Below are 25,657 nucleotides of genomic sequence, written 5' to 3'. Positions count from 1 at the left end.
CCTATTAACAGAGACCCCCATCAGTCTGTTACCTATTAACAGAGAGACCTCCATCAGTCTGTTACCTATTAACAGAGAGACCTCCATCAGTCTGTTACCTATTAACAGAGACCCCCATCAGTCTGTTACCTATTAACAGAGAGACCCCCATCAGTCTGTTACCTATTAACAGAGAGACCCTCATCAGTCTGTTACCTATTAACAGAGAGACCCCATCAGTCTGTTACCTATTAACAGAGACCTCCATCAGTCTGTTACCTATTAGCAGAGACCCCCATCAGTCTGTTACCTATTAACAGAGACCGTCATCAGTCTGTTACCTATTAACAGAGAGACCTCCATCAGTCTGTTACCTATTAGCAGAGAGACCCAGATCAGTCTGTTACCTATTAACAGAGAGACCCAGATCAGTCTGTTACCTATTAACAGAGACCCCCATCAGTCTGTTACCTATTAACAGAGAGACCTCCATCAGTCTGTTACCTATTAGCAGAGAGACCTCCATCAGTCTGTTACCTATTAGCAGAGACCGTCATCAGTCTGTTACCTATTAACAGAGAGACCCCCATCAGTCTGTTACCTATTAACAGAGAGACCCCCATCAGTCTGTTACCTATTAGCAGAGAGACCTCCATCAGTCTGTTACCTATTAGCAGAGAGACCTCCATCAGTCTGTTACCTATTAGCAGAGACCGTCATCAGTCTGTTACCTATTAACAGAGAGACCTCCATCAGTCTGTTACCTATTAGCAGAGAGACCCCCATCAGTCTGTTACCTATTAACAGAGAGACCTCCATCAGTCTGTTACCTATTAGCAGAGACCGTCATCAGTCTGTTACCTATTAACAGAGAGACCCCCATCAGTCTGTTACCTATTAACAGAGACCTCCATCAGTTTGTTACCTATTAACAGAGAGACCTCCATCAGTCTGTTACCTATTAACAGAGACCCCCATCAGTCTGTTACCTATTAACAGAGAGACCCCCATCAGTCTGTTACCTATTAACAGAGAGACCCTCATCAGTCTGTTACCTATTAACAGAGAGACCCCATCAGTCTGTTACCTATTAACAGAGACCTCCATCAGTCTGTTACCTATTAGCAGAGACCCCCATCAGTCTGTTACCTATTAACAGAGACCGTCATCAGTCTGTTACCTATTAACAGAGAGACCTCCATCAGTCTGTTACCTATTAGCAGAGAGACCCAGATCAGTCTGTTACCTATTAACAGAGAGACCCAGATCAGTCTGTTACCTATTAACAGAGAGACCTCCATCAGTCTGTTACCTATTAGCAGAGAGACCTCCATCAGTCTGTTACCTATTAACAGAGAGACCCCCATCAGTCTGTTACCTATTAACAGAGAGACCCCCATCAGTCTGTTACCTATTAGCAGAGACCCCCATCAGTCTGTTACCTATTAACAGAGAGACCTCCATCAGTCTGTTACCTATTAGCAGAGAGACCCCCATCAGTCTGTTACCTATTAACAGAGAGACCTCCATCAGTCTGTTACCTATTAACAGAGAGACCTCCATCAGTCTGTTACCTATTAACAGAGAGACCTCCATCAGTCTGTTACCTATTAGCAGAGACCTCCATCAGTCTGTTACCTATTAACAGAGAGACCTCCATCAGTCTGTTACCTATTAACAGAGACCTCCATCAGTCTGTTACCTATTAACAGAGAGACCCCATCAGTCTGTTACCTATTAGCAGAGACCCTCATCAGTCTGTTACCTATTAACAGAGAGACCCCATCAGTCTGTTACCTATTAGCAGAGACCCTCATCAGTCTGTTACCTATTAGCAGAGACCCTCATCAGTCTGTTACCTATTAACAGAGAGACCCCATCAGTCTGTTACCTATTAGCAGAGACCTCCATCAGTCTGTTACCTATTAGCAGAGACCCTCATCAGTCTGTTACCTATTAGCAGAGACCTCCATCAGTCTGTTACCTATTAACAGAGAGACCCATCAGTCTGTTACCCTTTTTAAACACACTACAAGTTTTACATTTCCTGCATCGCAGAAGAGTTCTCCCGCAACAGGGTAATCAAATGAAGATCCTACATCTGTATATCAGGAGCTGAACTGAAAGGGCTCCCAGACTGTGTTCATTAGAGGAGTTACTTCACCGACTGGCGTGCAGATGCTATTACTACCACACTGAGAGACAGGCCTCGAATACTTTGAGCGTTCGCTTTAGACTGCCTCGAGGGTCAGGTGGGCGGAGCACAGATACGGTATGCGACAGGCAAGCTAAGGCGAGCACAGATACAGTATGTAACAGACGAGCACAGATACAGTATGTAACAGACGAGCACAGATACAGTATGTAACAGACGAGCACAGATACAGTATGTAACAGGCGAGCACAGATACAGTATGTAACAGACGGGCACAGATACGGTATGTAACAGACGAGCACAGATACGGTATGTAACAGACGAGCACAGATACAGTATGTAACAGACGAGCACAGATACAGTATGTAACAGATGAGCACAGATACAGTATGCGACAGGCAAGCTAAGGCGAGCACAGATACGGTATGCGACAGGCGAGCACAGATACAGTATGTAACAGGTGAGCACAGATACAGTATGTAACAGACGAGCACAGATACGGTATGTAACAGACGAGCACAGATACAGTATGTAACAGACGAGCACAGATACGGTATGTAACAGGCGAGCACAGATACGGTATGTAACAGACGAGCACAGATACAGTATGTAACAGACGAGCACAGATACAGTATGTAACAGACGAGCACAGATACGGTATGTAACAGACGAGCACAGATACGGTATGTAACAGACGAGCACAGATACAGTATGTAACAGACGAGCACAGATACGGTATGTAACAGACGAGCACAGATACGGTATGTAACAGACGAGCACAGATACGGTATGTAACAGACGAGCACAGATACGGTATGTAACAGACGAGCACAGATACGGTATGTAACAGACGAGCACAGATACGGTATGTAACAGACGAGCACAGATACAGTATGTAACAGACGAGCACAGATACGGTATGTAACAGACGAGCACAGATACAGTATTTAGTGGCTGGCGACAGCAGCCACACTGATTTTTTACTTATAGTTATTATTATTATTATTATTTATTTACAACGCTCAGTTGTGCACCGGGGCCTCCCACTCCTCTTTCTATTCTGGTTAGAGCCAGTTTGCGCTGTTCTGTGAAGGGAGTAGTACACAGTGTTGTACGAGATCTTCAGTTTCTTGGCAATTTCTCACATGGAATAGCCTTCATTTCTCAGAACAAGAATAGACTGATGAGTTTCTGAAGAAAGTTCTTTGTTTCTGGCCATTTTTAATCTGTAATTGAACCCACACATGCTGATGCTCCAGATACTCAACTAGGCTAAAGAAGGTCAGTTTTATTGCTTCTTTAAATCAGGACGACAGTTTTCAGCTGTGCTAACATAATTGCAAAAGGGTTTTCTAGTGATCAATTAGCCTTTTAAAATGATAAACTTGGATTAGCTAACACAACGTGCCATTGGAACACAGGAGTGATGGTTGCTGATAATGGTCCTCTGTAAGCCTATGTAGATGTTCCATAAAAATCTGCCGTTTCCAGCTACAATAGTCATTTACAACGCTAACAATGTCCACACTGTATTTCCGATCAATTTGATGTTATTTAAAAAAAAAAAAAATTATTTATTTTTTATTTAAATTTTATCCCCTTTTCTCCCCCAATTTTCGTGGTATCCAATCGCTAGTAATTACTATCTTGTCTCATCGCTACAACTCCCGTACGGGCTCAGGAGAGACGAAGGTCGAAAGCCATGCGTCCTCCGAGGCACAACCCAACCAAGCCGCACTGCTTCTTTAACACAGCGCGCCTCCAACCCAGAAGCCAGCCGCACCAATGTGTCGGAGGAAACACCGTGCACCCGCCCCCCTCGGTTAGCACAGGAGTCGCTGGAGCGCAGTGAGACAAGGATATCCCTACCGGCCAAACCCTCCCTACCCCGGACAACGCTAAGCCAATTGTGCGTCGCCCCACGGACCTCCCGGTCGCGACAGAGCCTGGGCGCGAACCCAGAGACTCTGATGGCGCAGCTAGCACTGCGATGCAGTGCTCTAGACCACTGCGCCACCCGGGAGGCCCCTAATTTGATGTTATCTTAATGTTATTTAAAATGTGCTTTTCTTTCAAAAACAAAGACATTTCTAAGTGACCCCAAACTTTCGAACGGTAGTGTTCCTTTGTATGCCTCCTCGTCTGCATACCTACAGACAGTAAAGTGAGCAGTTCAGTCATCTGCACCCAATACAGCTAGCCTTCAACATATTCTAATAGACTACATATTCTTTCCTCTGTTTGATTGATATCCACTGAATTGTGTCCGTTTTCTGTTTTTAGAAAGATTGGCATAAATATGAAAAAGATAGACGGTATCATCATAAAACAATATCAATTTAGATCATACAAGGGACAAACCTTGCCTTAATTAAATTGAGTTAAGTGCCTGTTCCCTGCTGTCCTTTCAAATCCAAATGTTTCAGTCGGCCAGTTAGGTTCCCACAAGAACCCCGCCACCAACTAAGGAGGGTTCCTCGATGAACCCCAGCTCCTATGGGGTTGGGGTTCTAAGAACCCTAAGGTTCTTCAAAGAACTTTGAGGATCTTAGAAGAACCCTTGTCGAACCTTCAGTAGCGGTTTGTACAGTAGACTGCCTCGCACAGTCGTAAACCCCCATCCGGCTGTTGGCACTGGATGAGCAACTCTGTGCTCATCCAGACACTCGAATCAAACCAAGGAATGTGCTTATGTTCTTTGACTAGAACACTGAAGGCAGATTGGAGAAGACTTTGTTTGGATTTCAGAACTTTCTTTGTGTGGAGTAACTGACTTACACAACAGTCATAATGTACATATTCAGTCATCATTTTCCTTTAACAGCTTTATCAATTAAGTAATACATGAATGGTTGAAGGGAGGTTATATGGTTGAAGGGAGGTTACTATAGCGAGGTTATATGGATGAAGGGATGTTACTATAGTGAGGTTATATGGATGAAGGGAGGTTACTATAGTGAGGTTATATGGTTGAAGGGAGGTTACTATAGTGATGTTATATGGTTGAAGGGAGGTTACTATAGTGAGGTTATATGGTTGAAGGGAGGTTACTATAGTGATGTTATATGGTTGAAGGGAGGTGGAGGTTACTATAGTGAGGTTATATGGTTGAAGGCTGGTTACTATAGTGATGTTACATGGTTGAAGGCTGGTTACTATAGTGATGTTATATGGTTGAAGGGATGTTACTATAGTGAGGTTATATGGATGAAGGGAGGTTACTATAGTGATGTTATATGGTTGAAGGGATGTTACTATAGTGAGGTTATATGGATGAAGGGAGGTTACTATAGTGAGGTTATATGGTTGAAGGGAGGTTACTATAGTGAGGTTATATGGTTGAAGGGAGATTACTATAGTGAGGTTATATGGTTGAAGGGAGGTTACTATAGTGAGGTTACATGGTTGAAGGGAGGTTACTATAGTGAGGTTATATGGTTGAAGGGAGGTTACTATAGTGAGATTATATGGATGAAGGGAGGTTACTATAGTGAGGTTATATGGTTGAAGGGAGGTTACTATAGTGAGGTTATATGGTTGAAGGGAGGTCACTATAGTGATGCTATATGGTTGAAGGGAGGTTACTATAGTGAGGTTATATGGTTGAAGGGAGGTTACTATAGTGAGGTTATATGGTTGAAGGGAGGTTACTATAGTGAGGTTATATGGATGAAGGGAGGTTACTATAGTGAGGTTATATGGTTGAAGGGAGGTTATATGGTTGAAGGGAGGTTACTATAGTGAGGTTATATGGTTGAAGGGAGGTTACTATAGTGAGGTTATATGGTTGAAGGGAGGTTACTATAGTGATGTTATATGGTTGAAGGGAGGTTACTATAGTGAGGTTATATGGTTGAAGGGAGGTCACTATAGTGATGTTATATGGTTGAAGGGAGGTTACTATAGTGAGGTTATATGGTTGAAGGGAGGTTACTATAGTGAGGTTATATGGTTGAAGGGAGGTTACTATAGTGATGTTATATGGTTGAAGGGAGGTTACTATAGTGAGGTTATATGGTTGAAGGGAGGTTACTATAGTGAGGTTATATGGTTGAAGGGAGGTTACTATAGTGATGCTATATGGTTGAAGGGAGGTTACTATAGTTGCTGTGTTGCTGTGTTGCTCTGTGTTGCTCTGTGTTGCTGTGTTGCTCTGTGTTGCTCTGTGTTGCTCTGTGTTGCTGTGTTGCTCTGTGTTGCTCTGTTGCTGTGTTGCTCTGTGTTGCTCTGTGTTGCTCTGTGTTGCTCTGTGTTGCTCTGTGTTGCTGTGTTGCTGTGTTGCTCTGTGTTGCTCTGTGTTGCTCTGTGTTGCTCTGTGTTGCTCTGTGTTGCTCTGTGTTGCTCTGTGTTGCTGTGTTGCTGTGTTGCTCTGTGTTGCTCTGTGTTGCTCTGTGTTGCTCTGTGTTGCTCTGTGTTGCTCTGTGTTGCTGTGTTGCTCTGTGTTGCTCTGTGTTGCTCTGTGTTGCTCTGTGTTGCTCTGTGTTGCTGTGCTGCTGTGTTGCTGTGTTGCTGTGTTGCTCTGTGTTGCTCTGTGTTGCTGTGTTGCTGTGTTGCTCTGTGTTGCTGTGTTGTTGTGCTGCTCTGTTGCTGTGTTGCTGTGTTGCTCTGTGTTGCTGTGTTGCTGTGTTGCTCTGTGTTGCTGTGTTGCTGTGTTGCTCTGTGTTGCTCTGTGTTGCTCTGTGTTGCTCTGTGTTGCTGTGTTGCTGTGTTGCTCTGTGTTGCTCTGTGTTGCTCTGTGTTGCTCTGTGTTGCTCTGTGTTGCTCTGTGTTGCTGTGTTGCTGTGTTGCTGTGTTGCTCTGTGTTGCTCTGTGTTGCTCTGTGTTGCTCTGTGTTGCTCTGTGTTGCTGTGTTGCTCTGTGTTGCTCTGTGTTGCTCTGTGTTGCTCTGTGTTGCTCTGTGTTGCTGTGCTGCTGTGTTGCTGTGTTGCTGTGTTGCTCTGTGTTGCTCTGTGTTGCTGTGTTGCTCTGTGTTGCTGTGTTGTTGTGCTGCTCTGTTGCTGTGTTGCTGTGTTGCTCTGTGTTGCTGTGTTGCTGTGTTGCTCTGTGTTGCTGTGTTGCTGTGTTGCTCTGTGTTGCTGTGTTGCTGTGTTGCTCTGTGTTGCTGTGTTGCTGTGTTGCTCTGTGTTGCTGTGTTGCGCTGTGTTGCGCTGTGTTGCGCTGTGTTGCGCTGTGTTGCTCTGTGTTGCGCTGTGTTGCTCTGTGTTGCTGTGTTGCTGTGTTGCTCTGTGTTGCTGTGTTGCTGTGTTGCTGTGTTGCTCTGTGTTGCTGTGTTGCTCTGTGTTGCTCTGTGTTGCTGTGTTGCTCTGTGTTGCTGTGTTGCTCTGTGTTGCTGTGTTGCTCTGTGTTGCTCTGTGTTGCTCTGTGTTGCTCTGTGTTGCTGTGTTGCTGTGTTGCTCTGTGTTGCTCTGTGTTGCTCTGTGTTGCTCTGTGTTGCTCTGTGTTGCTCTGTGTTGCTCTGTGTTGCTCTGTGTTGCTGTGCTGCTGTGTTGCTGTGTTGCTGTGTTGCTCTGTGTTGCTCTGTGTTGCTGTGTTGCTCTGTGTTGCTGTGTTGTTGTGCTGCTCTGTTGCTGTGTTGCTGTGTTGCTCTGTGTTGCTGTGTTGCTGTGTTGCTCTGTGTTGCTGTGTTGCTGTGTTGCTCTGTGTTGCTGTGTTGCTGTGTTGCTCTGTGTTGCTGTGTTGCTGTGTTGCTCTGTGTTGCTGTGTTGCTCTGTGTTGCGCTGTGTTGCTCTGTGTTGCGCTGTGTTGCGCTGTGTTGCGCTGTGTTGCTCTATGTTGCGCTGTGTTGCTCTGTGTTGCTGTGTTGCTGTGTTGCTCTGTGTTGCTGTGTTGCTGTGTTGCTCTGTGTTGCTGTGTTGCTGGGTTGCTCTGTGTTGCTCTGTGTTGCTGTGTTGCTCTGTGTTGCTGTGTTGCTCTGTGTTGCTGTGTTGCTGTGTTGCTCTGTGTTGCTGTGTTGCTCTGTGTTGCTCTGTGTTGCTCTGTGTTGCTGTGTTGCTGGGTTGCTCTGTGTTGCTGCGTTGCTGTGTTGCTCTGTGTTGCTCTGTGTTGCTGTGTTGCTGTGTTGCTGTGTTGCTCTGTGTTGCTGTGTTGCTGTGTTGCTCTGTGTTGCTGTGTTGCTGTGTTGCTCTGTGTTGCTGTGTTGCTGTGTTGCTCTGTGTTGCTGTGTTGCTGTGTTGCTCTGTGTTGCTGTGTTGCTGTGTTGTTGTGTTGCTCTGTGTTGCTGTGTTGCTGTGTTGTTGTGTTGCTCTGTGTTGCTGTGTTGCTGTGTTGCTGTGTTGCTCTGTGTTGCTGTGTTGCTCTGTGTTGCTGTGTTGCTGTGTTGCTGTGTTGTTGTGTTGCTGGGTTGCTGGTTTGCTGTGTTGCTGTGTTGCTGTGTTGCTGTGTTGCTGTGTTGTTGTGTTGCTGGGTTGCTGGTTTGCTGTGTTGCTGTGTTGGCTATTAGCCCGCTGATACAACCCTGTCTAACACCCCTCCAGCCACTCAACCCCTCCACCTCCTCACCTCTCCACCTCCTCACCCCTCCACCTCCAAACCCCTTCCACCTCTTCACCCCCTCCACCTCCTCACCCCTCCACCTCCCTCCACCTCCTCACCCCTCCACCTCCTCACATTTTTACATTTTTTTTTTTTTTTTTTACAATTTAGTCATTTAGCAGACGCTCTTATCCAGAGCGACTTACAGTAGAGTGCATACATTTTTATTACATTTTACATACTGAGACAAGGATATCCCTACCGGCCAAACCCTCCCTAACCCGGACGACGCTATGCCAATTGTGCGTCGCCCCACGGACCTCCCGGTTGCGGCCGGCTGCGACAGAGCCTGGGCGCGAACCCAGAGACTCTGGTGGCGCAGCTAGCACTACGGTGCAGTGCCCTAGACCACTGCGCCACCCGGGAGACCCCTCCACCTCCTCACCCCTCCACCTCCCTCCACCTCCTCACCCCTTCCACCTCTTCACCCCCTCCACCTCCTCACGCCTCCACCTCCTCATCCCTCGCCCCTCCACCTCCTCACCCCTCCACCTCCTCACCCCTCCACCTCCTCACCCCTTCCACCTCTTCACCCCCTCCACCTCCTCACCCCTCCACCTCCCTCCACCTCCTCACCCCTCCACCTCCTCACCCCTTCCACCTCTTCACCCCCTCCACCTCCTCCACCTCCTCACCCCCTCCACCTCCTCGCCCCCTCCACCTCCTCACCCCTCCACCTCCTCACCCCTTCCACCTCTTCACCCCCTCATAACATTCTGGAGTATATGCAAATTGCCATCATACAAACTGAGGCAGCAGACTTTGTGAAAATTAATATTTGTGTCATTCTCAAAACTTTTGGCTACGAGTTGTCTATATAGTACACTACTTTAGACCAGAGCCCTATTCCCTATTCCCTATATAGTGCACTACTTTAGACCAGAGCTCTACATGTACTATATAGGGAAGAGACTGCCATCTGGGACGCTGACCAACACTTACCGGGCCGGACTGCAGACTTTATCGTTTATCACAGCTGCCTGTTTAAACACGAACACTTTGCTTAGTTGACTTCTCACCCACCCTGCTCCCTCCCTCCCTCCCAAACCTCCCTCCCAAACCTCCCTCCCAAACCTACCTCCCTCCCCTCTATATAAAATGACATCATTGTCTGAGAACCATGAACAGTTTGGAATTTTGATTTGTAATATATCCACATAAGGAAATGTAATGTTATGTGGTGATTATGGGGTAGTGTGTGAAACTGGGGCAGTTCTAAATGTACTGGGGTGAGGGGACAGTTCTAAATGTACTGGGGTGGGGGACAGTTCTAAATGTACTGGGGTGGGGGGACAGTTCTAAATGTACTGGGGTGGGGGGACAGTTCTAAATCTATTGGGGTGGGGGGACAGTTCTAAATCTATTGGGGTGGGGGGACAGTTCTAAATGTACTGGGGTGGGGGGACAGTTCTAAATGTACTGGGGTGGGGGGACAGTTCTAAATGTACTGGGGTGGGGGGACAGTTCTAAATGTACTGGGGTAGGGGGACAGTTCTAAATGGACTGGGGTGGGGGGACAGTTCTAAATGTACTGGGGTGGGGGGACAGTTCTAAATGTACTGGGGTGGGGGACAGTTATAAATGTACTGGGCTGGGGGACAGTTCTAAATTTACTGGGGTGGGGGGACAGTTCTAAATGTACTGGGGTGGGGGGACAGTTCTAAATGTACTGGGGTGGGGGACAGTTCTAAATGTATTGGGGTGGGGGGGACAGTTCTAAATGTACTGGGGTGGGGGGACAGTTCTAAATGTACTGGGGTGGGGGGACAGTTCTAAATGTACTAGGGTGGGGGGACAGTTCTAAATGTACTGGGGTGGGGGGACAGTTCTAAATGTACTGGGGTGGGGGGACAGTTCTAAATGTACTGGGGTGGGGGGACAGTTCTAAATGTACTGGGGTGGGGGGACAGTTCTAAATGTACTGGGGTGGGGGGACAGTTCTAAATGTACTGGGGTGGGGGGACAGTTCTAAATGTACTGGGGTGGGGGGACAGTTCTAAATGTACTGGGGTGGGGGGACAGTTCTAAATGTACTGGGGTGGGGGGACAGTTCTAAATGTACTGGGGTAGGGGGACAGTTCTAAATGGACTGGGGTGGGGGGACAGTTCTAAATGTACTGGGGTGGGGGGACAGTTCTAAATGTACTGGGGTGGGGGACAGTTATAAATGTACTGGGCTGGGGGACAGTTCTAAATTTACTGGGGTGGGGGGACAGTTCTAAATGTACTGGGGTGGGGGGACAGTTCTAAATGTACTGGGGTGGGGGACAGTTCTAAATGTATTGGGGTGGGGGACAGTTCTAAATGTATTGGGGTGGGGGGACAGTTCTAAATGTACTGGGGTGGGGGGACAGTTCAAAATGTACTGGGGTGGGGGGACAGTTCTAAATGTACTGGGGTGGGGGGACAGTTCTAAATGTACTGGGGTGGGGGGGACAGTTCTAAATGTACTGGGGTGGGGGACAGTTCTAAATGTACTGGGGTGGGGGGACAGTTCTAAATGTATTGGGGTGGGGGACAGTTCTAAATGTATTGGGGTGGGGGGACAGTTCTAAATGTACTGGGGTGGGGGGACAGTTCTAAATGTATTGGGGTGGGGGACAGTTCTAAATGTATTGGGGTGGGGGGACAGTTCTAAATGTACTGGGGTGGGGGGACAGTTCTAAATGTGCTGGGTTGGGGGATGATGAAATTGCTTCTTCCAATTATTGATAAACATGCACCTGTTAAGAAACTGACTGTTAGAACTGTTGAGGCTCCATGGATTGATAAAGAATTGAAAAACTGTATGGTTGAAAGAGAATGGGCAAAAGGAGTGGCTAATAAGTCTGGCTGCACATCTGACTGGCTGACTAACTGCACATTTAGAAATTTTGTGACTAAACTCAACAAAAATAAGAAGAAACTTTATTATGAAGCCAAAATCAATGATATAAAGAATGATAGAAATAAACTTTGGTGTACTTTAAATGAAATTATGGGCAGAAAGACACATTCAACTCCATCTTTCATCGAATCAGATGGCTTATTCATCACAAAACCATTTGACGTTGCCAATTATTTTAATGATTATTTAATGGGCAAACTTAGGCAGGAAATGCCCATGACAAACAATGAGCAATTATTTGCATGCATAAAAAAACAAATAATGAAAGAAAAGCAGTGCAAGTTTGAATTTTGTAAAGTTTGTGTGGGAGAGGTGGAAAAATTATTGTTAACAATCAGTAATGACAAACCTCCTGGCATTGACAACTTAGATGGAAAGCTACTGAGGATGGTAGCTGACTCTATAGCCACTCCTATCTGTCATATCTTTAATCTGAGCCTAGAGGAAAGTCTTTGTCCTAAGGTCTGGAGGGAAGTCTTTGTCCTCAGGCCTGGAGGGAAGCCAAAGTAATTCCACTACCCAAGAGTGGTAAAGCGGCCTTTACTGGTTCTAACAGCAGACCTATCAGCTTGCTGCCAGCTCTTAGCAAACTGCTGGAAAGAATTGTGTTTGACCAAATACAATGCTATTTCTCTGTAAACAAATTAACAGACTTTCAGCATGCTTATAGAGAAGGGCACTCAACATGTACTGCACTGACACAAATGACTGATGATTGGTTGAAATAAATTGATAATAAGAAGATAGTGGGAGCTGTACTGTTAGATTTTAGTGCAGCCTTTGATATTATTGACCATAACCTGTTGTTGAGAAAGCATATGTGTTATGGCCTTTCAATCTCTGCCATATCGTGGATTCAGAGCTATTTATCTAATAGAACTCAAAGGGTTTTCTTTAATGGAAGCGTCTCTAATGTCAAACATGTAAAGTGAGGTGTACCACAGGGCAGCTCTCTAGGCCCTCTACTCTTTTCTATTTTGACCAATGACCTGCCACTGGCATTAAACAAAGCATGTGTGTCCATGTATGCTGGTGGTACAACCATATACGCATCAGCAACCACAGCTAATGAAGTCACTGAAACCCTTAACAAAGAGTTGCAGTCTGTTTTGGAATGGGTGGCCAGTAATAAACTGGTCCTGAACATCTCTAAAACAAAGAGCATTGTATTTGGTACAAATCATTCCTTAAGTTCTAGACCTCAGCTGAATCTGGCAATGAATGGTGTGGTAGTAGAAAAAGTTGAGGAGACTCAATTACTTGGCGTTACCTTAGATTGTAAACTGTCATGGTTAAATCAAAATTAAATCAAATGTATTTATATAGCCCTTCTTACATCAGCTGATATATCAAAAGTGCTGTACAGAAACCCAGCCTAAAACCCCAAACAGCAAGCAATGCAGGTGTAGAAGCAAAACATATATATTCAATGGTTGTAAAGATGGGGAGAGGTGTGTCCATCATAAAGAGATGCTCTGGTTTTTTGACACCACACTCCAAAAAGCAAGTTCTGCAGGCTCTAGTTTTGTCTAATCTTGATTATTGTCCAGTCGTGTGGTCCAGTGCTGCATGGAAAGACCTAGTTAAGCTGCAGCTGGCCCAGAACAGAGAGGCACATTTTTCTCTTCATTGTAATCAGAGGGCTGATATAAATACTATTCATGCCAGTCTCTCGTGGCTAAGAGTTGAGGAGAGACTGACTGCATCACTTCTTCTTTTCCTAAGAAACATTAATGTGTTGAAAATCCCAAATTGTTTGCATAGTCAACTTACACACAGCTCTGACACACACACTTACCCCACCAGACATGCCACCAGGGGTCTTTTCACAGTCCCCAAATCCAGAACAAATTCAACAAACCGTACAGTATTATATAGAGCCATTATTGCATGGAACTTCCTTCCATCTCATATTGCTCAGATAAATAGCAAACCTGGTTTCAATAAACAGATAAAGCAACACCTCACAGCACAACACCTCTCCCCCATTGGACCCAGATAGTGTGTGTCTGTATTGATATGGAGGCTGTTGGACCCAGATAGTGTCTGTCTGTATTGATATGGAGGCTGTTGGACCCAGATAGTTTGTGTCTGTATTGATATGGAGGCTGTTGGACCCAGATAGTGTGTGTCTGTATTGATATGGAGGCTGTTGGACCCAGATAGTGTGTGTCTGTATTGATATGGAGGCTGTTGGACCCAGATAGTGTCTGTCTGTATTGATATGGAGGCTGTTGGACCCAGATAGTTTGTGTCTCTATTGATATGGAGGCTGTTGGACCCAGATAGTCTGTGTGTCTGTATTGATATGGAGGCTATTAGACCCAGATAGTCTGTGTGTCTGTATTGATATGGAGGCTATTAGACCCAGATAGTCTGTGTGTCTGTATTGATATGGAGGCTATTAGACCCAGATAGTCTGTGTCTGTATTGATATGGAGGCTGTTGGACCCAGATAGTGTCTGTCTGTATTGATATGGAGGCTGTTGGACCCAGATAGTCTGTGTGTCTGTATTGATATGGAGGCTATTGGACCCAGATAGTCTGTGTGTCTGTATTGATATGGAGGCTATTAGACCCAGATAGTCTGTGTGTCTGTATTGATATGGAGGCTATTAGACCCAGATAGTCTGTGTGTCTGTATTGATATGGAGGCTATTGGACCCAGATAGTCTGTGTGTCTGTATTGATATGGAGGCTATTAGACCCAGATAGTCTGTGTGTCTGTATTGATATGGAGGCTATTAGACCCAGATAGTCTGTGTGTCTGTATTGATATGGAGGCTGTTGGACCCAGATAGTTTGTCTGTATTGATATGGAGGCTGTTGGACCCAGATAGTGTGTGTCTGTATTGATATGGAGGCTGTTGGACCCAGATAGTGTGTGTCTGTATTGATATGGAGGCTGTTGGACCCAGATAGTGTGTGTCTGTATTGATATGGAGGCTGTTGGACCCAGATAGTTTGTCTGTATTGATATGGAGGCTATTAGACCCAGATAGTGTGTGTCTGTATTGATATGGAGGCTATTAGACCCAGATAGTGTGTGTCTGTATTGATATGGAGGCTATTAGACCCAGATAGTCTGTGTGTCTGTATTAATATGGAGGCTATTAGACCCAGATAGTCTGTGTGTCTGTATTGATATGGAGGCTATTAGACCCAGATAGTGTGTGTCTGTATTGATATGGAGGCTGTGTGATGTGTGATGTTTTTAAATGTATTTAGTTCTGTCCTTGAGCTGTTCTTGTCTAATGATGTTCTGTATTATGTCATTCTGTATTATGTTTAATGTTTTGTGTGGACCCCCACGAAGAGTAGCTGCTGCTTTTGCAACAGCTAATGGGGATCCTAATAAAATACCATAATCTAATCTAAGACAGGATGAGGTCTTAAGAGGTCATGAGGGAGAACGTGGAAATCTGTACCAACTTTTAAAAGGCAGAATATGAAACAGTCCTTCAGAGCTGGTTAAAAGCGGGTTAGAAGCGGGTTAGAAGCTGGTTAAAAGCTGGTTAGAAGCTGGTTAGAAGCTGGTTAGAAGTTGGTTAGAAGCTGGTTAAAAGCTGGTTAAAAGCTGGTTAAAAGCTGGTTAAAAGCTGGTTAAAAGTTGGTTAGAAGTTGGTTAAAAGCTGGTTAGAAGCTAGTTAGAAGCTAGTTAGAAGCTAGTTAGAAGCTAGTTAGAAGCTGGTTTAAAGCTGGTTAAAAGCTGGTTAAAAGCTGGTTAAAAGTTGGTTAAAAGCTGGTTAAAAGCTGGTTAAAAGCTGGTTAAAAGCTGGTTAAAAGTTGGTTAGAAGTTGGTTAGAAGCTGGTTAGAAGCTGGTTATTAACTGGTTAGAAGCGGGTTAAAAGCTGGTTAAAAGCTGGTTAAAAGCTGGTTAAAAGTCCAACCATGACTACACTAGCCCTAAGATACAGAGGGTTCGTTTTTTCAGCTGGCGTTAAGTCGGCGCTAGTGTCAAACGCAACCGCACCTTAATTTACAATTTCGTCATTTAAAAAAAACGGCGCACTGGCCTTTTCCAGCCCTAACACCAGGTTCGGCAGTTTACGTAATGTTATATCAGCTCGCTTGCACTCAGATTGGCGGGTGGAAATATTTGAGGAAACATGTGTCCTTAAAAATATAATCCAAAGTGCTAATTTCAGGCAGCGCAGATAGCGATATTTAAGACAAACCAAAAGCTGTTGGTAACAGTTGGTTATGGCATTAATTTTGACGGCAGAAACGCAGCCTATCCAGCCATGACGCTTCATCTTACTCTTTTTACTTCTATGGCAGATTCGTGGACGCAACAAAATTATTTTTTCGTTTTTTTATTTAACCTTTATTTAACAATTTTTTTTTTTCATTTTTCCTTTGTTTAACTAGGCAAGTCAGTTAAGAACAAATTCTTATTTACAATGACGGCCTACCCGGGAACAATGGGTTAACTACCTTGTTCAGGGGCAGAATTGACCGATTTTGCTCGAGGATTTGATCCAGCAACCTTTTAATTACTAGCCCAATGCTCTAACCACTAGGCTACCTGCCGCTCTAAAATTTATGGAAGAGGCCAAATGTTATTGTTATTTTTTTAGAGGGTAGATGAGATTTAATGTTGCAGATAGATTGTGGCTTCCGTCATTGTAATTGTCTGCATCATTTTTTATCCCCCATATACAGTATATCACAAAAGTGAGTACACCCCTCACATTTTTGTAAATATTTGAGTATATCTTTTCATGTGACAACACTGAAGAAATGACACTTTGCTACAATGTAAAGTAGTGAGTGTACAGCTTGTATAACAGTGTAAATTTGCTGTCCCCTCAAAATAACTCAACACACAGCCATCAATGTCTAAGCCGCTGGCAACAAAAGTGAGTACACCCCTAAGTGAAAATGTCCAAATTGGGCCCAAAGTGTCAATATTTTGTGTGGCCACCATCATTTTCCAGCACTGCCTTAACCCTCTTGGGCATGGAGTTCACCAGAGCTTCACAGGTTGCCACTGGAGTCCTCTTCCACTCCTGCATGACGACATCACGGAGCTGGTGGATGTTAGAGACCTTGCACTCCACCTTCCGTTTGAGGATGCCCCACAGATGCTCAATAGGGTTTAGGTCTGGAGACATGCTTGGCCAGTCCATCACCTTTACCCTCAGCTTCTTTAGCAAGGCAGTGGTCGTCTTGAAGGTGTGTTTGGGGTTATTATCATGTTGGAATACTGCCCTGCGGCTGAGTCTCCAAAGGGAGGGGATCATGCTCTGCTTCAGTATGTCACAGTACATGTTGGCATTCATGGTTCCCTCAATGAACTGTAGCTCCCCAGTGCCGGCAGCACTCATGCAGCCCCAGACCATGACACTCCCACCACCATGCTTGACTGTAGGCAAGACACACTTGTCTTTGTACTCCTCACCTGGTTGCCGCCACACACGCTTGACACCATCTGAACCAAATAAGTTTATCTTGGTCTCATCAGACCACAAGACATGGTTCCAGTAATCCATGTCCTTAGTCTGCTTGTCTTCAGCAAACTGTTTGCGGGCTTTCTTGTGCTTCATCTTTAGAAGAGGCTTCCTTCTGGGACGACGGCCATGCAGACCAATTTGATGCAGTGTACGGCGTATGGTCTGAGCACTGACAGGCTGACCCCCCACCCCTTCAACCTCTGCAGCAATGCTGGCAGCACTCACACGTCTATTTCCCAAAGACAACCTCTGGATATGACGCTGAGCACGTGCACTCAACTTCTTTGGTCGACCATGGCGAGGCCTGTTCTGAGTGGAACCTGTCCAGTGAAACCGCTGTATGGTCTTGGCCACCGTGCTGCAGCTCAGTTTCAGGGTCTTGGCAATCTTCTTATAGCCCAGGCCATCTTTATGTAGAGCAACAATTATTTTCTTCAGATCCTCAGAGAGTTCTTTGCCATGAGGTGCCATGTTGAATTTCCAGTAACCAGTCAGTATGAGGGAGTGTGAGAGCGATGACACCAAATTTAACACACCTGCTCCCCATTCACACCTGAGACCTTGTAACACTAACAAGTTACATGACACCGGGGAGGGAAAATGGCTAATTGGGCCCAATTTGGACATTTTCACTTAGGGGTGTACTCACTTTTGTTGCCAGAGGTTTAGACATTAATGGCTGTGTGTTGAGTTATTTTGAGGGGACAGCAAATGTACATTGTTATACAAGCTGTACACTCACTACTTTACATTGTAGCAAAGTGTCATTTCTTCAGTGTTGTCACATGAAAAGATATACTCAAATATTTACAAAAATGTGAGGGGTGTACTCACTTTTGTGATATACTGTATATATATATTTTTTTTACATATATACAGTACCGGTCAAAAGTTTAGACACCTACTCATTCAAGGGGTTTTCTTTATTTTGACTATTTTTTTAAAACTATTTTCTACAAAAAAAAGTCAAAAACTATGAAATAACACCAAAGAAGTGTTAAACAAATCAAAATATATTTTATAAATGAGATTCTTCAAGTAGCCACCATTTGCCTTGATGACAGCTTTGCACACTCTTGGCATTCTCTCAACCAGCTTTATGAGGTGGTCACCTGGATTGCATTTCAATTAAAAGGTGTGCCTTGTTAAAAGTTAATTTGTGAAATTTCTTTCCTTTTTAATGCGTTTGAGCCAATCAATTGTGTTGTGACAAGGTAGTGGTGGTATACAGAAGATAGCCCTATTTGGTAAAAGACCAAGTCCATATTATGTCAAGAACAGCTCAAATAAGCAAAGAGAAATGACAGTACATCATTGCTTTAAGACATGAAGGTCAGTCAATCTGGAAAATTTCAAGAACTTTGAAAGTTTCTTCAAGTGCAGTCACAAAAACCATCAAGGGCTCTGATGAAACTGTCTCTCATGAGGACCGCCACAGGAAAGGAAAACCCAGAGTTACCTCTGCTGCAGAGGATACGTTCATTAGAGTTACCAGCCTCAGATTGGAAAGGAAGACCCAGAGTTATCTCTGCTGCAGAGGATAAGTTCATTAGAGTTACCAGCCTCAGATTGCAGCCCAAATAAATGCTTCACAGAGTTCAAGTAACAGACACATCTCAACATCAACTGTTCAGAGGAGACTGCGTGAATCAGGCCTTCATGATGGAATTTGCTGCAAAGAAACCACTACAACTAAAGGACACCAGTAAGAAGAAGACTTGCTTGGGCCAAGAAACATGAGCAATAGACATTAGACCGGTGGAAATCTGTCCTTTGGTCTGATGAGTCCAAATGTTAGATTTTTGGTTCCAACCGCTGTCTTTATGAGACGTAGAGTAGGTAAATGGATGATCTGACGCATGTGTGGTTCCCACCGTGAAGCATGGAGGAGGAGGTGTGATGGTGTGGGGGTGTTTTGCTGGTGGTACTGTCACTGATTTATTTAGAATTCAAGGCCCTCTTAACCAGCATGGCATTCTGCAACGCTACGACATCCCATCTGGTTTGGGCTTTTTACAATTATTATAATATTTTATTTAACCTTTATTTAACCAGGTAGGCTAGTTGGGAACAAGTTCTCATTTACAACTGCGACCTGGTCAAGATAAAGCATAGCAGTGCGACACAAACAACAATACAGAGTTACACATGGAGTAAAACAAACATACAGTCAATAATACAATAGAAAAAGTAAATATGCAGTGTGTGCAAATGAGGTAGGATAAGGGAGGTAAGGCAATAAATAGGCTATAGTGGCGAAATAATTACAAAATAGCAATTAAACACTGGAGTGATAGATCTGCAGAAGATGAATGTGCAAGTAGAGATACTGGGGTGCAAAGGAGCAAAATAAATAACTAACAGTATGGGGATGAGGTAGTTGGATGGGCTATTTACAGATGGGCTATGTGCAGGTGCAGTGATCTGTGAGCTGCTCTGACAGCTGGTGCTTAAAGTTAGTTTGGCTTTGTTTAGTTGGTTGGTTTGCGTTTAGTGGGACTATCAATTGTTTTTCAACAGGACAATGACCCAACACACCTCCAGGCTGTGAAAGGGCTATTTGACCAAGAAAGAGAGTGCATCAGATGACCTGGCCTCCACAATCCCCCGACCACAACCCAATTGAGATGGTTTGGGATGAGTCGGACCGCAGAGTGAAGGAAAAGCAGCCAACATGTGCTCAGCATATGTGGGGAAATGCTTCAAGACTGTCGGAAAAGCATTCCAGGGGAAGCTGGTTGAGAGAATGCCAAGAGTGTGCAACGCTGTCATCAAGGCAAAGGGTGGCTACTTTGAAGAATTTTTTTCACTCTTATAACTACCCCCCTCCTTCTTTCAATTTCTGCCTGAAGACATACCCAAATCTAACTGCCTCTAGCTCAGGCCCAGGAGCAAGGGTATACATATTCTTGGTACCATTTAAAAGAAAACACTCTGAAGTTTGTGTAAATATGAATTGAATGTAGGAGAATATAACACAATAGATCTGGATTAGATAATACAATGAAAAAAACATACGTTTTTTTATTTTTAATTGTTGTATCATCATCTTTAAAATGAACAAGATAAAACAAACATTCAGATATGAATATGGGAACATTTCAGTGAAAGACATAAGAGGGCAACAGTACTTGTGCAAAGTTTCAGAATGATATCTTGAGTGTGCTACATGACATTTATCATGAAGTCACCCAGGTGTCCCACACAAGTAGCCCAAATGTACCCAAGTGGCCAAATTGGTGAAGGTATACATTCTGAAACAAATAACTATATACAAAATACCAAAATGGTTTTCTAATACACCCCCCCAAAAAATGGAGGGGGAAAAATGGGGGAGAAAAAATGGGGGGGGGGAAATGGGGGAAAAAATATTGAAAAAAAAATATGAAGAAAAAAAATATATACATTTACAAAATAACATGGGTAACTATTTACACACTTTCATTATTTGGAAGACCCTCAGTTCTCTATCAAATCAAATCAATTTATATAGCCCTCAAGAGTAAATATGAACAGTTTATCTCTAGATGGCCCGGGAGGTGTGGAGCCAGAGACAGCAGGGGTCCAGCTGGATGAACCAGCTTCAGAGGGGGGTGGACACGTTGGCGGCAGACACACGCATCTCGACCATGCTCCCTCTAATCCATAATATGTAGACTGAGGAAGCATGCCGCTGGAGGAAGTATAGAGGGGGATGGACACACGTTGGGGATGGACACGTTGGCGGCAGACACACGCATCTCGACCATGCTCCCTCTAATCCATAATATGTATGTAATCCCTGGAATGAGTAGGTCTGTCCAAACTTTTGACTGGTACTGTGTGTGTGTATATATATATATATATATATTTATATATATAAATACAAAAACACAGTCATGGGAAGCACAAATAAAACATCACAAATCACGCAGACAAACAGTTACATTCCTCCACAAATAAGTCCCCGATCAATACTCTAAACCGCCCGAACGGCATCAGAACATCATGATGAAGCGTATTTTGACATTTGTTCGAGCAATACGGTGCTTTAAACTAAAAGCAGATTTACCTAGCTCGGTGGAGACGCTAGGAACCTCAAAGAGTTAACCGATCCTGTGTTAGACAACTAAAGTGTTTATACATCAACGGCAAAGTTAGATAAGATGGAAGCTTGGGAAGTAGCGCCTTATAAATAAAAAGGGTGTAATGTAGAGATCTATTGGTCTTTAGCGTCCAGCCAACCTGTTGATACAGGATGCAGTGGTGAGTTTTTAAAAGTGTCACCTGTAACAAAACGAAGGGCACTATGATGGATTGCATCCAAAGGTTTAAGAGTAGCAGCAGCTGCACTTTGATTTATAATATCACCATAATCAACAACAGATAAAAAGGTTGACTGAATAATCTGCTTCCTACCGCTTAGAGAAAAGGCACCATCTGTTTCTGTGGAAAAATAACAGCTTTAAACCTTATCTTCTTAACCAGATCATCTGTTTTGTTTTATTAAACATCAAATCCATATCAATCATAATAACTTGGTATTTATATGCGGGAAAACACGTTTGATCGAAGAACCATCTAATGAGTGAACATTTAGGTCATCTGAAACATTCTTACAAGAGTCTAAAAATGTATTTCATTTTGCCTGTATTAAGCACATGTTTTAAATCAGCAAGGAATTCCTACATAGCTTTCAAATCTGACTGTAGTTTTGTCACAGCCAGGGTAACAGCCAGATCAACAGCCAGATCAACAGCCAGATCAACAGCCAGATCAACAGTCAGATCAACAGTCAGATCAACAGCCAGATCAACAGCGAGATCAATAGCCAGATCAACAGCCAGATCAACAGCCAGATCAACAGTCAGATCAACAGCCAGATCAATAGCCAGATCAACAGCCAGATCAACAGCCAGATCAACAGTCAGATCAACAGCCAGATCAACAGCCAGATCAACAGCCAGATCAACAGTCAGATCAACAGCCAGATCAACAGTCAGATCAACAGCCAGATCAACAGCCAGGGTAACAGCCAGATCAACAGCCAGATCAGCAGTCAGATCAACAGCCAGATCAACAGCCAGGGTAGCAGTCAGATCAACAGCCAGATCAACAGCCAGATCAACAGCCAGATCAACAGCCAGATCAACAGTCAGATCAACAGCCAGATCAACAGCGAGATCAATAGCCAGATCAACAGCCAGATCAACAGCCAGATCAACAGTCAGATCAACAGCCAGATCAATAGCCAGATCAACAGCCAGATCAACAGCCAGATCAACAGTCAGATCAACAGTCAGATCAACAGCCAGATCAACAGCGAGATCAATAGCCAGATCAACAGCCAGATCAACAGCCAGATCAACAGTCAGATCAACAGCCAGATCAATAGCCAGATCAACAGCCAGATCAACAGCCAGATCAACAGTCAGATCAACAGCCAGATCAACAGCCAGATCAACAGCCAGATCAACAGTCAGATCAACAGCCAGATCAACAGTCAGATCAACAGCCAGATCAACAGCCAGGGTAACAGCCAGATCAACAGCCAGATCAGCAGTCAGATCAACAGCCAGATCAACAGCCAGGGTAGCAGTCAGATCAACAGCCAGATCAACAGCCAGATCAACAGCCAGATCAACAGCCAGATCAACAGTCAGATCAACAGCCAGATCAACAGCGAGATCAATAGCCAGATCAACAGCCAGATCAACAGCCAGATCAACAGTCAGATCAACAGCCAGATCAATAGCCAGATCAACAGCCAGATCAACAGCCAGATCAACAGTCAGATCAACAGTCAGATCAACAGCCAGATCAACAGCGAGATCAATAGCCAGATCAACAGCCAGATCAACAGCCAGATCAACAGCCAGATCAATAGCCAGATCAACAGCCAGATCAACAGTCAGATCAACAGCCAGATCAACAGCCAGATCAACAGCCAGATCAACAGTCAGATCAACAGCCAGATCAACAGCCAGGGTAACAGCCAGATCAACAGCCAGATCAGCAGTCAGATCAACAGCCAGATCAACAGCCAGGGTAGCAGTCAGATCAACAGCCAGATCAACAGCCAGATCAACAGCCAGATCAACAGCCAGATCAACAGCCAGATCAACAGCGAGATCAATAGCCAGATCAACAGCCAGATCAACAGCCAGATCAACAGTCAGATCAACAGCCAGATCAATAGCCAGATCAACAGCCAGATCAACAGCCAGATCAACAGTCAGATCAACAGCCAGATCAACAGCCAGATCAACAGCCAGATCAACAGTCAGATCAACAGTCAGATCAACAGCCAGATCAACAGCCAGGGTAACAGCCAGATCAACAGCCAGATCAGCAGTCAGATCAACAGCCAGATCAACAGCCAGGGTAACAGCCAGATCAACAGCCAGATCAACAGTCAGACAGATCAACAGCCAGATCAACAGCCAGGGTAGCAGTCAGATCAACAGCCAGATCAACAGCCAGATCAACAGCCAGATCAACAGCCAGATCAACAGCCAGAACAACAGTCAGATCAACAGCCAGATCAACAGTCAGGTCAACAGTCAGATCAACAGCCAGATCAACAGCCAGGGTAACAGCCAGATCAACAGCCAGATCAACAGTCAGACAGATCAACAGCCAGATCAACAGCCAGATCAACAGTCAGACAGATCAACAGCCAGATCAACAGCCAGGGTAACAGTCAGATCAACAGTCAGATCAACAGTCAGACCAACAGCCAGATCAACAGCCAGATCAACAGCCAGGGTAACAGCCAGATCAACTGCCAGGGTAACAGCCAGATCAACAGTCAGATAAACAGCCAGATCAACAGCCAGATCAACAGCCAGATACACAGTCAGATCAACAGCCAGATCAACAGCCAGATCAACAGCCAGATCAACAGCCAGATCAACAGCCAGGGTAACAGCCAGATCAACAGTCAGATCAACAGCCAGATCAACAGCCAGGGTAACAGCCAGATCAACAGTCAGATCAACAGCCAGGGTAACAGCCAGATCAACAGCCAGGGTAACAGCCAGATCAACAGCCAGGGTAACAGCCAGATCAACAGTCAGATCAACAGCCAGATCAACAGCCAGGGTAACAGCCAGGGTAACAGCCAGATCAACAGTCAGATCAACAGCCAGATCAACAGCCAGGGTAACAGCCAGATCAACAGTCAGATCAACAGCCAGGGTAACAGCCAGATCAACAGCCAGGGTAACAGCCAGATCAACAGCCAGGGTAACAGCCAGATCAACTGTCAGATAAACAGCCAGATCAAGAGTCAGATCAACAGCCAGATCAACAGCCAGATCAACAGTCAGATCAACAGTCAGATAAACAGCCAGATCAACAGCCAGATCAACAGCCAGATCAACAGCCAGATCAACAGCCAGATCAACAGCCAGATCAACAGTCAGATCAACAGTCAGATCAACAGTCAGATCAACAGCCAGCTCAACAGTCAGATCAACAGCCAGTTAAACAGCCAGATCAACAGCCAGATCAACAGTCAGATCAACAGTCAGATCAACAGCCAGATCAACAGCCAGATCAACAGCCAGATCAACAGCCAGGGTAACAGCCAGGGTAACAGCCAGATCAACAGCCAGATCAACAGCCAGATCAACAGCCAGGGTACCAGCCAGATCAACAGTCAGATCAACAGTCAGATCAACAGCCAGATCAACAGTCAGATCAACAGCCAGATCAACAGCCAGATCAACAGCCAGATCAACAGCCAGGGTACCAGCCAGATCAACAGCCAGATCAACAGCCAGATCAACAGCCAGGGTAACAGCCAGATCAACAGCCAGGGTAACAGCCAGATCAACAGCCAGATCAACAGCCAGATCAACAGTCAGATCAACAGCCAGATCAACAGCCAGATCAACAGTCAGATCAACAGCCAGATCAACAGCATACATGATACTAACATCCAAATATAGATTAAGTTTTAAAAAGTAATTACAGATTGACCAATAGTGAAGAGAACAGGTCCCGAAATCATTCCCTGTGGTAGACTCAGACTTAACTCTATAAATCAGGATGGCCTGAATTCAGACTTAACTCTATAAATCAGGATGGCCTGAATTCAGACTTAACTCTATAAATCAGAATGGCCTGAATTCAGACTTAACTCTATAAATCATTGACACAGAAACCTGTTAGTGGAAAATCGCTGCATATATTTTATATAATTATACATATAGTGTCAAGGCACAAGGCGAGACACAGGTGCAGACACAGGAGGCAGATGGTTGGAGTCTTAGATGTTTATTAATCCAAAATGGGGTAGGCAAAGAGAATGGTCGTGGACAGGCAAAAAGGTCAAAACCAGATCAGAGTCCAGGAGGTACAGAGTGGCAGACAGGCTCGAGGTCAAGGCAGGCAGAATGATCAGGCAGGCGGGTACAGAGTCCAGAAACAGGCAAGAGTCAAAACCGGGAGGATTAGAAAAAGGAGAATGCAAAAAACAGGAGAACGGGAAAAAACGCTGGATGACTTGGAAATATACAAGACGAACTGGCACAGAGAGACAGGAAACACAGGGATAAATACACTGGCACAGAGAGACAGGAAACACAGGGATAAATACACTGGGGAAAATAAGACCTGGAGGTGGTGAAGACAATAACAAGGACAGGTGAAACAGATTAGGG

The 25,657-nt window shown here is 44.6% G+C and overlaps 1 protein-coding gene across 1 annotated transcript in view; it reads left to right on the top strand.

Annotated features, from left to right (window-relative positions):
- Window positions 1-25,657, top strand: part of LOC129811221 (fibulin-5-like) — a 79,942-nt gene that overhangs the window by 29,974 nt on the left and 24,311 nt on the right. The window lies entirely within an intron of this gene.

Source organism: Salvelinus fontinalis, chromosome 15, assembly GCF_029448725.1.
Source record: "Salvelinus fontinalis isolate EN_2023a chromosome 15, ASM2944872v1, whole genome shotgun sequence".
Classification (NCBI taxonomy): Eukaryota; Metazoa; Chordata; class Actinopteri; order Salmoniformes; family Salmonidae; genus Salvelinus; species Salvelinus fontinalis.
Note: the sequence above shows the minus strand (reverse complement) of the source record. Positions and strands in the feature narration are given on the sequence as shown.